The sequence below is a fragment of the Tachyglossus aculeatus genome, chromosome X1 (assembly GCF_015852505.1).
Source record: "Tachyglossus aculeatus isolate mTacAcu1 chromosome X1, mTacAcu1.pri, whole genome shotgun sequence".
NCBI classification, from domain to species: domain Eukaryota; kingdom Metazoa; phylum Chordata; class Mammalia; order Monotremata; family Tachyglossidae; genus Tachyglossus; species Tachyglossus aculeatus.
The window spans coordinates 117791941-117807912 of record NC_052101.1 but is presented as its reverse complement, the minus strand read 5'-3'; the positions used below and the strand labels follow the sequence as shown (position 1 = coordinate 117807912).

Below are 15972 nucleotides of genomic sequence, written 5' to 3'. Positions count from 1 at the left end.
AGCTGCTACACCCGGGCAGACAGTGGTTGAAACCTAAGCCTGCATTTGGATCAGAAAAGTCCACAAGGCCTGTACCTTGGGGAGCAGCATTAGCCTAGTGGAAAGCGCCCAGGCCTGGGTGTCAGGAAACCTGGATTCTAAACCCAGTTCCACCATTTGCCTGCTGTGTGACCTTGGGCAAGTCACATGACTTCTCTGGACCTCACCTGGGTAACTGATGGTATTTGTTAAGCGCTTACTATGTGCCAGGCACTGTACTCGGTGATTCAATCCCTGTTTTCCCTCCCCCGTAGACTGTGAGTGCCATATGGGGCAGGGACTGTGTCTGACCTGATTCTCTTGTATCTACCCCAGGATTTAACAAATACCCCTATCATCATCATTATTATTATCATTACCTGAAGAAACAGAGCCACTGTTAGGCACACACCCCCATCCGTCACTTGGTATCCCCACCTGGGTGGATGTCTCACATCCCAAACCCAATCTCAGATCCCCACTGCCCCAAGAGAGGTTGCCGGGGAGGGGCAGCCCCATGGATGTTCCAAGGACGTGAGAGATGCCACAGGGAAAGGAAGGCGGGGCATGTGTTACACCCATACTGAGCCAGATGTTATCTGCTGATTCTGCTGCTGGTGGAGTATGATGCCACTACAGCTTAGCAGGGGTGCAAGCCAACACCCAAATACCTCCATCAGGTTTGGCAGGTAAGCCTCAGCAACTTCTAAGGAGACCTGTTTTACAAGGTGTTTGGAGCAACATGAACCAGAGGTGGGAGAACGTGTGAACTTTGGATTTCATTGCGCCTAGTCTGTGCCAGCCCCCATGGCACCAAAATGTATTTTTCTTGTTCATTCATTCAATCATATTTATTGAGCGCTTACTGTGTGCAGAGCACTGTACTAAGCGCTTAGGAAGTACAAGTTGGCAACATATAGAGATGGTCCCTACCCAACAGTGGACTCACAGTCTAGGAAGGGGAGACAGAAAACAAAACATATTATCAAAATAAGTAGACTAAGTATGTACAAGTAAAATAGAGTAATAAATATGTACAAACATATATACAGGTGTTGTGGGGAAGGGAAGGAGGTAAGGTGGGGGGGGGTGGAGAGGGGAAAGAGGGGGAGAGGAAGGAGGGGGCTCAGGACACCTCAACTTCCTCAATGGGGCTTACATAAACTGTCAACTTTCTATGGCGTACAAGACCCCCTTGGAAGCTTTGGTGAGAATGGTGAGAGAGAACCTTTTTGCCAGGTGGTTTGGGTCCCAGAGATAATCAAATCCACAACCAGGGAACCACATGGACTGTCACTGCTTGGGAGACTGGTGCCTCTCCTCCTGCCACTGAAAGATCAGGATAAATTCTCTGACAGATAGACTGGAAGTTCCCTGTTGACTGGAAACTCCTCGTGGGCAGGGACTATGTCTAGCAACTCTGTTGTACTATCCTCTCCAATTGCTTAGTTCATACCTCTGCACATGATAACAGAGGGAAAGGCAGGGAAATGACATGGTGGGTGGGTAGTTTGGGGGGGAATCCTTCTAGACTGTGAGCCCATTGTTGGGTAGGGACCATCTCTATATGTTGCCAACTTATACTTCCCAAGCACTTAGTACAGTGCTCTGCACACAGTAAGTGCTCGATAAATATGATTGAATGAATGAATGAATCTAGTCAGTCATCCTAGGCTCCTGGGGTATGTCTCAGCCACCTTGGGCCCCTTCCACCTTCATGGCAGGGAGAAGGACATATCTATGCACAATGCCCTCTACCAACAACCTTAATAATAATAATAATAATGTTGGTATTTGTTAAGCACATACTATGTGGCAAGCACTGTTCTAAGCACTGGGGTAGATACAAGGTAATCAGATTGTCCCATGTGAGGCTCACAGTCTTCATCCCCATTTTACAGATGAGGTAACTGAGGCACAGAGAAGCAAAGTGATTTGCCCAAGATCACACAGCAGACAATGCTTTAACCCTGCCTCCTTCCAACACTCAAAATAGCTCACTACCATGAGAAGATCCTCAGTAGCTAATCCTCTGGGTACCAAAGTTTCCCTGTGAAAGCTGAAACAAAAGGGCTATGAGGTTAAGTGTTACGGGATTCTACATGTGAAAGCCCTGAAGAAGGAGTGGATAATGACTCTAGGTGTCCACCTGTGATTGCTTAGAAAAGGTATATAATTCTTTTTCATGCAACACCATCCACCCACTCCTAAGGCCCAGGGCAATTTAGCCATACATCTTGATTCATTGGGTGGGGGAGGTGGGGGGGCAGACACGGATGACATGCCAATCAATGTCCACTGTGCTGTTCAAACTTATCAAGCATTGCAGTCAGGGCTCTCTCAAATCCAAGCACTGGGGAAGATACAAGATAATCAGGTCAGATATAGTCCCTGTCCCACATGGGGTTTACAGCCAAAGGAGGAGGGAGAACAGGTACTGAATCCCCATTTTACAGATGAGGAAACAGAGGCATGGAGAAGTGAAGTGATTTGCCCACAGACACATGTCGGACAAGTGACAGAGGTGGGATTTGAACCCAGATCCTCTGGCTCACAGACCCAGACTCTATTTTATGTCATTTGTTAAATGCTTACTATGTATCTGGCACTGTTCTAAGCACTAAGAACTTGAGTGAGCCCCTTCCTTCCTCTCCCCCTCATCTTACCTCCTTCCCTTCCCCACAGCACCTGTATATATGTATAGATGTTTGTACATATTTATTACTCTATTTATTTATTTTACTTGTACATATCTATTCTATTTATTTTATTTTGTTAGTATGTTTGGTTTTGTTCTCTGTCTCCCCCTTCTAGACTGTGAGCCCACTGTTGGATAGGGACTGTCTCTATATGTTGCCAACTTGTACTTCCCAAGCGCTTAGTACAGTGCACTGCACACAGTAAGCACTCAATAAATACGATTGATGATGATGATTGGGCTCTGTTCACTAAGTTATGTGGCTTAATCTCTGCTCTCCTACCATTGTGATTCTGCTGGCATCCAATAAAAGCTAACAGAAGCAACTCAATTGTTACTTCACCTCTAACCTATACACCCACTAAAGACTTTACTTCCATAGTTTCCAGTGGTTCACCCAAGGGTTGTGGGTGAAATGAAAGGGTTAATCAGGGCAAGATCAGAACCCTTCTAAAATACGGTCCCCACCTATCTTTCAGAATTTTCCCCAGTGTATCATGTTCAGTTATCATGCCTTTTCCTGCCTATCATGTGTTTTCCTCAACTTCTAACCTCCTGAAAACCTTCTTTGGCAAAGGAGTCCAATCTTGGTAGGCTCCTCTGTCACCACCTCTCCAAATGCCAGTCCATCCCTGTTTGACATGTATGTGTCAACTGGTGATTATTAAGGCTGTATCTTACTATTTAATGTCTGGGTTGGGCCCCAAATGAGTTAGAAAAGCTCACTCTCCTGGCACAGACAGATGAGTAATTCCCAGACAATGAGAGAAGGAATAAAGATGACCTCAGCTCTAGTAGCCCAAATTCTGCCTTGTACCAGGCTGCCTCAGATCCAGCTCATCACCTCTTCCTGGGCCTAGCTACCAGGAAGTTACCAGTCGGTTCTCAATTTGAGGCACTGAGATCCAACACTCCGCACTTCAATGGCTCTCCAAGCACACCGTACTCCTCAGGCATTCACCACACTATGTACTGTACCATGTTGCTTCACTATCAGGCCAAGGCAACAAATGGATGAACAAGAAAGCCAGGCTCCTTCTCCTGACAGACAGGGGCTTACCTATTTTCAATCAATCAATTTATTGTGCCCTTACTGTGTGTAGAGCATTGCACAAAGCACTTGGGAAAGTACAATGTAACAGAGTTGGCTGATACATTCCCTGCCCACATGAAGTTTATCGTCTAAAGGGGAATAAAACTTCAGAAGTAAAAATGTGGCCAAAGACAATGGCTTTGAGGTAGCACTCTGTCTCCCGCTCCTACTTTCCCTCTTGTTCTTTGTCTCTTCCTCTCTGTCTTTTTGTCTCTCCTCTTCCCTTCTCTCCTCTCCACTCCACTCCTCCTCCCCTAGCCCTCTTTCCCCTTCTCCCTCTTTTCTCCCTTAGCTGGCTGCCTCACTCTTCCAGGTCTATTTCAGAATCAGTATTGACACCTAAGTAGTAGTAGAAGTAGTAATGGTATTTATTAAACAGGGTGTGCAGAGCATTATACTAAGCTCTGGGAAAGAATACAGGTGAGAAATAGGCATGGACCCTGGTGCTTACAATCTAACATATTGAGATCTTACTACAGTGCCTAATCTGTACTGGTGCTTGGGGAGCACAAAATAAGTAAAGGGAAAAGGCTACCAACTTTTCCCCTTCTGTCTCTGACCCATCTCCTCCAGGAAGCCCTCCCTGCCTAAGCTCTCACCCCCTCACCCCCATCCTATTTGCCCTCTCTTGTGCATCGCCTCTGCATTTAAGTCTGTACTCCACTGAGGCCTTCGATACTCATCCCACCCCTAGCCCCGCAGCAGTGGTCTACATCCCTATAGTCTGCGGCTTCCTCTCTCTGAAATTTACTTTTATATCTGTCTTCCCAACTAGGCTAAGCTCCTTGAGGGTTGGGATCATGTCTACCAATTCTGTTGTACTGTACTCTCCCAAGCAAGCTCAGTACAGTGCTCTGCATGCAATGAGCACTCAAATACAATTGATTGATTGTTGACTCACACCTCACTGTCTACCTGGAATAACCTCCCCACTTATAGCCACCAAAATGCATCCCTCCCCAACTGCAAAATCTTTCCTGAAAAAACCACCTCCTCCAGGAGATATTCCCCAAATAATTTCTACCTCCTCAATTCATGGCATCCCAACAGCCACCATTATCACTTATGGATATACTGATTTATTTATTCCACTTATTTGTATAATCATTTATTGATTTCTCCATATTTTGCTGTCAGCGGATGCCTGTTTTTTTTCCAGATCCCACTATTCATATACAATTTCATTCATTCAATCCTTATTTATTTAGTGCTTACCTTGTGCAGAACATTATCCTAAGCACTTGGAAGAATACAAAATAACAATGAACAGACATTCCCTGCCCACAATGAACTTGCAACCTAAATATTGACTCCTATCTCCTCCATAACACTGTAAGTTCTTAGAGTGCAAGGATCATTTTTTTTAAAACTTTTATTATCATACTCTCCCTGGCATTAACTATAGAGTTCTGCACATATTCATTCATTCAGTCATATTTATTGAGCACTAAGTGTGGGCAGAGCACTCTGATCTCCCATCCTCGTGTCTCTCTCCACTTCAATCCATACTTCATGCTGCTGCCCGGATTATCTTTGTCCAGAAACGCTCTGGGCATATCACTCCCCTCCTCAAAAATCTCCAGTGGCTACCAATCAATCTGCGCATCAGGCAGAAACTCCTCACCCTGGGCTTCAAGGCTCTCCATCACCTCGCCCCCTCCTACCCCATCACCTCGCCCCCTCCTACCTCACCTCCCTTCTCTCCTTCTACAGCCCAGTCTGCACCCTCCGCTCCTCCACCGCTGATCTCCTCACCGTACCTCGCTCTCGCCTGTCCCGCCATCGACCCCCGGCCCACGTCATCCCCCGGGCCTGGAATGCCCTCCCTCTGCCCATCTGCCAAGCTACCTCTCTTCCTCCCTTCAAGGCCCTACTGAGAGCTCACCTCCTCCAGGAGGCCTTCCCAGACTGAGCCCCTTCCTTCCTCTCCCCCTCGTCCCCCTCTCCATCCCCCCATCTTACCTCCTTCCCTTCCCCACAGCACCTGTATATATGTATATATGTTTGTACATATTTATTACTCTATTTATTTATTTACTTTATTTGTACATATCTATTCTATTTATTTTATTTTGTTAGTATGTTTGGTTTTGTTCTCTGTCTCCCCCTTTTAGACTGTGAGCCCACTGTTGGGTAGGGACTGTCTCTATATGTTGCCAATTTGTACTTCCCAAGCGCTTAGTACAGTGCTCTGCACATAGTAAGCGCTCAATAAATACAATTGATGATGATGAGGATGTACTAAGCACTTGGAAAGTACAATTCAACAAGAGAGAGAATCCCTGCCCCCATCGGGTTTACAGTCTAGTATGTACACAGTAAGTGCTCATTATCTATATTGAAAAGACAAGATCCTTGCCCTCAAGTAGGTTATCTAGTGGGGGAGACAACAAATGTAAATGGACAACTATTCCTCTCCACCATCTTTCTCCCTTTCCCCACCAGTTTTCCTTCTCATCTCTTCTCCTTCCCCTTTCTTTCCTACTGTGGAAAGAAGGGGGAAATGCAAGGGGCTCAAAAAAGGCAGCTTCCTTCTGGAGCGGCAACGGGAGGTAACACGAAAGGGAGGGAGTATGCATGAAGATGCCCCCACTATGATGGCTCTGCTCTGGCCTCTGGAGATCCCAGCAGCTGCCACAGACCAGGAAACCCAGGAGTTGTGGGTTCAGATGCCCCAGGCCCAGCCCCAAAACAGTGGAGTCCAATGACGCCCAGAGCAAAAGGGGCTAGGCCCACCAGAACGAAACCGGCCCTTAAAACTAAAAGCTTGGGTCTGCCCTTGCTTGTTTCCCTTTCATTCCTTTTGCTTCCCCATCTCCTCTTGACCAAAATGGTTTCAAAAGGAGTTTGCATTTCACTTGGGCTTTACAGGCTGAAATTGAGATCTGGGCTACTGATTTTTAGTCAGTCATCAGGGAGTAACAGAGCCAATAATAGGTTTGCAGAAAAATTATATTTTCCTAAATTATATTTTCCTAAATCTAGAAGCAGCGTGGCTCAGTGGAAGGAGCACGGGCTTGGGAGCCAGAGGTCGTGGGTTCTAATCCCGGCTCCGCCACTTGTCATTCATTCATTCAATCGTATTTATTTAGCGCTTACTGTGTGCAGAGCACTGTACTAAGCGCTTGGGAAGTCCAAGTTGGCAACATATAGAGACGGTCCCTACCCAACAGTGGGCTCACAGTCTAGAAGTTGTCAGCTGTGTGACCTTGGGCAAGCCATTTCACTTCTCTGGGCCTCAGTTCCCTCATCTGTAAAATGGGGATGACTGTGAGCCCCCCGTGGGACAACCTGATCACCCTGTAACCTCCCCAAGTGCTTAGAACAGTGCTTTGCACATAGTAAGTGCTTAAAAAATGCCATCTTCATTATTATTTACCAAATTACCATTAAATCACTACTACTAATAATAATAATGGTACTTTTTAAAGTGCTTACTATGCATCAAACACTGTTCTAAGCACTGGGGTAGAAACAAGGTAATCAGGTTGGACACAGTCCCTGTCCCACATGGGGCTCACAGTCTCAATCCCCATCTTCCAGATGGGGGAACTGAGGCACAGTGAAGTGACTTGCCCAAGGTCACACAGCAGACAAGTGGCAGAGCTAGGATTGGAACCCAGGTCCTTCTGACTCCCATGCCTGTGCTCTATCCACTAAACCATGCTGCTTCTCTAAAACTTGGTTTACTATAGCATTTTATTACCAAAGTGCTCTCACATTAATTAGTACATTTCAACCCTCACCACAACCCTGTAAGGTAGGGAGACAAGGCAATGTTATTATCCCCATTTTATAGATGGGGAAATTGAGGTACAGGGAAGTTAAGTGACTTGCCCACAGTCACACGGCAGATTAACACCACATCTCAGGCTCGAACCCAGGCCCTCCGGCTTCTAGACTGGCACTCTGCTGCTTTGCCAGACCGCTTCTCCTAAATACTATTTACTAATAGTATTAATTACTAATACTAATTACTATTTACTAATTTACTCACTTACATTTTGTAAAATCCAGAGCAAGAAAAATCACCCAAATACAGAGTCCCCAAATTCACTAAGCCACCCTCTGTTCTCCCATCTAGTCAGCCCCCAACCCCAGTCCTTTCCGAGGGTGTCTCAAACTTACCCTGTTTCCACGGATGCACCAAGTTCGGCATTGAGGAAATTAACACTAAGTTTTGGTAGATGCTTCAGTGATTCAGCTACGCTGACTTGTTGTCACTTGTGCACTGAAGTCATGACTAAAAATGCTCAGCTATAACCCCTTAACACCTCCATGCTCATATCACCTGCCTGAACATTCACAGCCACCCCAATATTTGTACTACTGTTGGATGTACCTACAACCACCCCCATACTCACACCTCCACCCTCCAACCCCACAATTCCTTCCAAGCTTATAGCCTCATTCTTTACACCAATAACTTTGCACCCCTGTTTTTCATACAAATATCTTATTTCTGGATTCAAATTCCTTTCCCCCGTCCATGTTTTGCCCCATGGGTTTTTCCTCTCATTATACAAACACTGACTCCCCTTATTTACACCTCTTGCTTTCTTCATGCACTCACTCCAGTGCTTCTTCTGCCACACACACCTTAAATCACATTTCCCCCACTCTCATTTCCTACACCTTAAATTCAAATGGTCCCTACTCATGCTTTCTTTCTAGCCCTCAAATATGGGAATGCACATACACACACATGGAAAGGGAATTTGGTGACTGCCCACTCCAAGACACTTTAAATTTCTCCCCTCTTTGTCCTTTTCTAATTCCCTTCATCTCCCACATTGTCATTCATATGGCTTCCCATCTCTACAGATCTCATCATTAAGAATTTACTCAAGTGTCTAGCTCTATGCTGGGCACTAGTGAGGCTCCTTCTGGCTGCATCAAAGTTTTCTCCAATCAGGGAAGGAATAAATACATGGAGCCTGTGGGTTCCTTGAGGGGGTTTTCGTTCACCTCAAATCAGAGCAAGACCCCAAACTACCAGACTTGTGGATAGAATTCCTGAAACTCCCAAGAGACCCCCTCGAGGCTAAAAGGCAAGAAACTTACCTGGCTGGTGTCCTGGATTCAAATGTCTTGCTGTCCAACTGATGCAAGTCAAACACCACCTCTCTCCCACGCTCTCCTCCAGCTGAGACTCCAAGCATGCGCAAGGAATTTGTGGAGCACAAAAGCCCAGACACTGGAACTCTTTGGGGAACTGGGAAAAGCTGCTTCTGCCCCCTGGTGTCTTTATAGAAACATCATTCCCCTTTGGGGAATGTCGACCTCAACTGCATTTCCTATCTGCTGTTTCCGGCACTGGTGGCCCAGTGGCGGACGTGCCTGATGTCGTGCCACTCCAGAGATGTGGTCCCACTCCCTCCCTCCAGGACAGTGTGACCTATCAGTGGGTGGGTGATCTCAGACCACTGCCCACACAACAACCAAGTAAGCAGGAGGAAGAGCCAGGGGTCATGACCGGCCCTGGACAGCCCATCCAACACAGAGTACCTAAAGGGAGATTTAAAAGACCACGGAAACTCATCTGAAAGGGATGAGTTTCATGGGAGAAACTGCTCATGGGAGAAGAACAATGACATCCTTAGGTCTTGGGAAAAGGAATGGCTTGGATTAGTAAGAGTAATAAGAATTGTGGTGTAGTTTACCAACCTTCTTATAGTGTACTCTCCCAAGTGCTTAGGACAGTGCTCTGCACACAGTAAGCATTCAATAAATATGATTGATTGTTAAGTGCTTACTACCCTGGAGTAGATACAATATATTAGATCAGACACAGTCTCTGTCCAACACAGCATTCACAGTTTAAATTGGGGGGGGATAACATATCTCAGCCCCATTTTACAGATGAGAAAACTGAGGCACAGAGAAGTTAAGTGACTTTGCCCAAAGTTACACAGGAAAGAGGCATGATTAGAACCGAGGTCCTCTGACTCCCAAGCCCTTGCTCTTTCCACTAGGCCACACTAGGTGAGGGAAAAAATTAATATTTCCAATTCTTCAATGTTCTTCTGAAAACACATCTCCACCAGAAAGCCTTCCCTAGTTAACTGCTCATCTCCCCACCCTTTATCTCCCCAACTGCCACTTCCGTGCCACCTAACGCAACACATCCACCTCCTCTACCAGATTACAAAGGCCTTGAGAACAGGCATCAAGTCCACTAATTCTATTATACACTCCCAAGTGCTACGTACCGTGCTCTATACACAGTAGGCTCTCCATGAACACCACTGAACGATTGATTGATTTCCTTCCTCTCTCTTGCCTCCTCCCTCCCCCTAACCTCAGAAGTCCACTCTGCATTGTTGCTACTTTGGTTCTTTAAATAGTCCCTCAAAAAAGCAGCAATAAAAGGAACCGGAGAAGCTTACAGCCCCACCTGGGGTCCACTTGATAAATGGCAACTTCTCTAAACCAGGTGATCTTAATTGCCCTGGTATAGCAGGGACCCTTGTAAAGCATCTTTGTTGCTGGATGAGGTGTACAATATTTGACTTTCTGTGCCACAGCAACCAGAACCAAACCTGAATAGCTCTCTTGCATCTCCCACATTGGTAAAGATGGACTGTAAGCAGCCAACAGCTAGACAAAGAAGCCCATCCTCTCCCCAAATCAACATCACCTCTGTTGGGCCTAGTAATTAATGCCTCTTAAGTGGTTCCATCTGCTCTCAGGATCACACCTGGAGAATTTCCAGTACTCTACTAGTCTCTGCTACAGGAGGGAAAGTCATGCAGAGGCATACCCATTCCATTCCTATCTTGGGCAGTGGCTAGTGAGTGGAAGGCAATCTGTTACAAGTCAAAGCTCAGCTGGGCAGCAGAGGCAAGGGAGTGAGTCGAGGGTGGAGACTCAAGTTTACTATGTGGAAGAAAGCAATGGTCAACTACTTCTATATTTTAACCAAGAAAACTCTATGGATACACTAACAGAATGATTGCAGATGGAGAGTGGGGCATTCTGGGAGAGATGTGTCCATGGAGTCACTAGGGGTCAGAGATGACTTGACAGCATAAGTCAAGGCAAACGGTTCCATGAAAATAGAGAAAACGAAGTATCAGTTCCCCTAGGAAATAACATAAAGCACATTAGTGTGTTACCAGCATCCCAAAATAATTGTCCAAGACTATAAATAGATGCATTGTATAAATTTATCAAGATTATATAGTTGCATGATCAAATAGCAATGAAAATATATAACAGCATAAAGGATTTTTGAATTAGATGCCAATAACTTTCAGTCTTACCTTTCACACCCTATTCAGCAAAAAGGCATCTTGTGCTAACAGACTGGATCAATCATAGAGCAGAAAGACCAGGGTTCTAATCCTGTTCTGCCACTTGTCTGCTGTGTGACCTTGGGTAAGTCACTTAACTTCTCTGTGTTTCAGTTCCCTCATCTGTAAAAGGAGAATAAAGACTGTGAACACTATGTGAGTCAGGGACTGTGTCCAACCTGATTATCTTGTATCTACCCTAGTGCTTAGAATAGTGCCTAGCACGTGGTAAGGGCTTAACAAATACTACTATTATTAATAATAATAATTGTGGTGGAGGCTCTGGTGAGATAGGAAGGCAGCTGGAAGGGAGTAGACTGTGAGCTCCTCTAGACTGTGAGCTTATTGTGGGCAGGGATTGTCACTCTTTATTGTTGTAATATACTTTCCCAAGCACTTAGTACAGTCCTCTGCACACAGTAAGCGCTTAATAAATACAATTGAATGAATGAGTAGGAATGTGTGATGGCTAAGTGGGGGTTGCCTTATGGATAGGAGACAGCCAGTTGGGGCAGTGGGCCTATTTTGTGCAGAGAAGAAGCTGAAGACTGGGATTGTCAGATTCACCCAAAGTCACACAGCAGACAAGTGGCAGAGGCAGTATTAGGACCCAGGTCCTTCAGATTCCCAAGCTCATGCTCTATGATCAAGCCAGTATGGTAGCACAAGGTGCCTTTTTGCCAAATAGGGTGTGAAACATAAGACTGAAAGTTATTTGCATCTAATTCAAAAATATTTTATACTGTTGTATATTTCCATTGCTATTTGATCATGCAACTATACCGTTTTGATAAGTGTATTTGTATAATCTATTTATATTGTCAGTTTATATTAAAAATTTTATCAATTAATCAATCAGTGGAATTTATTGAGCAATTACTGTGTGTAGAGCACTGTATATAGTGCTTGGGAGAGAACAATACAACAATTGGTAGACATCTTCCCTGCCCTCAAGGTGCTTACAGTCCAGAAGGGGAGCTAGATATTAAAATAAATTATGGCTATGTACAAAAGTTCTCAAGTGCATAGGTGATGCAGAAGGGAGCAGGAGTAAGGGAAAAGGGAGCTTAGTCAGGGAAGGGCTCTTGGAGGAGATGAGATTTGAATAAGACTTTGACGTTGGGAGAGTAGTGGCCTGTCTTTCATTCATTCATTCAATCGTATTTATTGAGCACTTTCTGTGTGCAGAGCACTGTACTAAGTGCTTGGAAAGTACAATTTGGCAACAGATAGTCCCTACCCAACAATGGACTCACAGTCTAGAAGAGGGAGACAGACAACAAAACAAAACAAGTAAAGAGGGGTCAATACCATCAAAATAGATAAAAAGAATTATAGATATATACACGTCATTAATGAAATAAGTAGAGTAATAAATATGTACAAATATAAACATAAGTGCTGTGGGGATGGGAAGGGGGGAGGACAGAGGGAGGGAATGGGGGCAGTGGGGGGGGAGGAGGAGCAGAGGAAAAAGGGGGAGCTCAGTCTGGGAAGGCCTCCTGGAGGAGGTGAGCTCTCAGTAGGGCTTTGAAGGGAGGAAGAGAGCTAGTTTGGTGGATGTGTGGAGGGAGGACATTCCAGGCCAGAGGTAGGACGTGGGCCAGGGTGGGATGTGGGCCAGGGTGGGACGTGGGCCAGAGGAGATGTAGATTTGGGTGTCATCTGAGTAGAGGTGATAGTTGAAGCCGTGGGAGTGAACGAGTTCATCAAGGGAGTGAATATAGATGGAAAACAGAAGGAAACCAAGAACTGACCCTTGAGGAACCCCTACAGTAAGGGGATGGGAGTGGGAGGAGGAGCCCGTGAAGAAGACTGAGAATGAACAGCCAGAGAGATCAGAGGAAAACCAGTAGAGGACGGAGTCTGTGAAGCCAAAGTTGGATAATGTGTTGAGGAGAAGGGGATGGTCCACGGTATCAAAGGCAGTTGAGAAGTCAAGGAGGATTAGGATAGAGTAGGAGCCTTTGGATTTGGAAAGAAGGAAGTCATTGGTGAACTTTGAGGGGGCAGTTTTGGTGGAGTGTAGGGGATGGAAGCCAGATTGGAGGGGGACTAGGAGAGAGTTGGAGTTGAGGAATTCGAGGTAGAGAGTGTAGATGACTCGTTCTAGGAGCTTGGAAAGGAAGGGTAGGAAGGAGATAGGGTGATAACTCTATCACCCTAAGGAGGTGATTAAGGAGGGTGATCCCCTCCTTAACTTCCATCTCCCCTCCTTAACTTCCATCTTCAACCACTCACTCTCCACTGGTTCCTTCCCCTCTGCCTTCAAACATGCCCATGTCTCTCCCATCCTAAAAATAACCTCTCTTGACCCCACCTCACCTTCTAGTTATCACCCCATATCCCTCCTACCATTCCTTTCCAAACTCCTTGAACGAGTTGTCTACACGCGTTTCCTCGAATTCCTCAACACCAACTCTCTCCTCGACCCCCTCCAGTCTGGCTTCCGTCCCCTACATTCCATGGAAACTGCCCTCTCAAAGGTCAGCAATGACCTCCTGCTTGCCAAATCCAATGGCTCCTACTCTATCCTAATCCTCCTCGACCTCTCAGCTGCCTTCGACACTGTGGACCACCCCCTTCTCCTCAACACGCTATCCGACCTTGGCTTCACAGACTCTGTCCTCTCCTGGTTCTCCTCTTATCTCTCCGGTCGTTCATTCTCAGTCTCTTTTGCAGGCTCCTCCTCCCCCTCCCATCCCCTTACTGTGGGGGTTCCCCAAGGTTCAGTGCTTGGTCCCCTTCTGTTCTCGATCTACACTCACTCCCTTGGTGACCTCATTCGCTCCCACGGCTTCAACTATCATCTCTACGCTGATGACACCCAGATCTACATCTCTGCCCCTGCTCTCTCCCCCTCCCTCCAGGCTCGCATCTCCTCCTGCCTTCAGGACATCTCCATCTGGATGTCTGCCCGCCACCTAAAACTCAACATGTCGAAGACTGAACTCCTTGTCTTCCCTCCCAAACCCTGCCCTCTCCCTGACTTTCCCATCTCTGTTGACGGCACTACCATCCTTCCCATCTCACAAGCCCGCAACCTTGATGTCATCCTCGACTCCGCTCTCTCATTCACCCCTCACATCCAAGCCGTCACCAAAACCTGCCGGTCTCAGCTCCGCAACATTGCCAAGATCCGCCCTTTCCTCTCCATCCAAACTGCTACCCTGCTTATTCAAGCTCTCATCCTATCCAGTGTGGACTACTGCACCAGCCTTCTCTCTGATCTCCCATCCTCGTGTCTCTCCCCACTTCAATCCATACTTCATGCTGCTGCCCGGATTGTCTTTGTCCAGAAACGCTCTGGGCATGTTACTCCCCTCCTCAAAAATCTCCAGTGGCTACCAATGAATCTGCGCATCAGGCAGAAACTCCTCACCCTGGCCTTCAAGGCTCTCCATCACCTCGCCCCCTCCTACCTCACCTCCCTTCTCTCCTTCTACAGCCCAGCCCGCACCCTCTGCTCCTCCGCCGCTAATCTCCTCACCGTGCCTCGTTCTCGCCTGTCCCGCCATCGACCCCCGGCCCACGTCATCCCCCGGGCCTGGAATGCCCTCCCTCTGCCCATCCGCCAAGCTAGCTCTCTTCCTCCCTTCAAGGCCCTACTAAGAGCTCACCTCCTCCAGGAGGCCTTTCCAGACTGAGCCCCTTCCTTCCTCTCCCCCTCGTCTCCCTCTCCATCCCCCCCATTTTACCTCCTTCCCTTCCCCACAGCACCTGTATATATATATATATAAAATATATATATATATGTTTGTACATATTTATTACTCTATTTATTTATTTATTCATTTATCTTGTACATATCTATTCTATTTATTTTATTTTATTAGTATGTTTGGTTTTGTTCTCTGTCTCCCCCTTCTAGACTGTGAGCCCGCTGTTGGGTAGGGACTGTCTCTATGTGTTGCTGACTTGTACTTCTCAAGTGCTTAGTACAGTGCTCTGCACACAGTAAGCGCTCAATAAATATGATTGATTGATTGATAACTGTCTTCTATGGAGGGGGAGGAAGTTCCAGGACAGTGGGAGGATGTGGGTATGGGATTGGCAGTGAGATAGAGGAGATTGAGGTACAGTGAATAGGTTGGTTTTAGAGGAAAGAAGTACGCAGGCTGGGTTATAATAGCAGATCATCGAGGTAAGATAAGAAGGGGTGAGCTGATTGAGTGCTTTAAAGTCGTTGGTAAAAAACACAGATTGACTCTCTTCTCTGTTCCTCAGTTTCCTCACCTGGGAATAATAATAATGATAACGATAATGATGGTATTTGTTAAGCGCTTACTATGTGCCAAGCACTGTTCTAAATGCTGGGGTAGATACAAGGCAATCAGGTTGGACACAGTCCCTGTCCCACATGGGGCTCACAGTCTCAATCAATCCCCATTTTACAGATGAGGGAACTGAGGCATAGAGAAGTGAAGTGACTTGCTCAAGGTCACACAGCAGACAGCTGGCGGAGCAGGGATTAGAACCCACAACCTCTGACTCCCAAGCCTGGGCTCTTGCCACTAGGCCTCGCTGCTTCACATAGTACATGTACAAGATTACCCTAGATCTTAGCCAAAAGGCCGAGAAGCAATGGGATGCAATGATAATCAGAGTTGAATAATCAGAAATGGCTTTTTTCAGCATGTTTCTAGGCTCCTGTCACCTTTACTTGCCAACTAACCTTGTGAGGAATTAAACGGTTCTTTGGGGCTGTCGTCAAGGTGAAGAAGAGTGTCTGGAATGAGCTTTGAGTGGTGGGGAGGAGGTGGGGGCTGGGGCTTCGTGCTAACCTGGTACTAGGCCATTCTTCCTTGTTAAATAGGTCATTTACTTCTGAATACCTCCATGCCCCTGCTCTTGACCTCCCTGATGAA

General features: G+C 46.3%; 1 protein-coding gene across 1 annotated transcript in view; it reads right to left on the bottom strand.

Moving 5' to 3' along the window:
- LOC119950323 (cytochrome P450 4F22) overlaps nucleotides 1–8963 on the bottom strand; it is a 54522-nt gene extending 45559 nt beyond the window's left edge. Inside the window, exon 1 of the mRNA XM_038772616.1 lies at nucleotides 8874–8963. The gene's annotated coding sequence lies outside the window, so the exon portion shown is untranslated. The remainder of the gene's footprint in view (nucleotides 1–8873) is intronic.
- Nucleotides 8964–15972: the final 7009 nt, after the last annotated feature.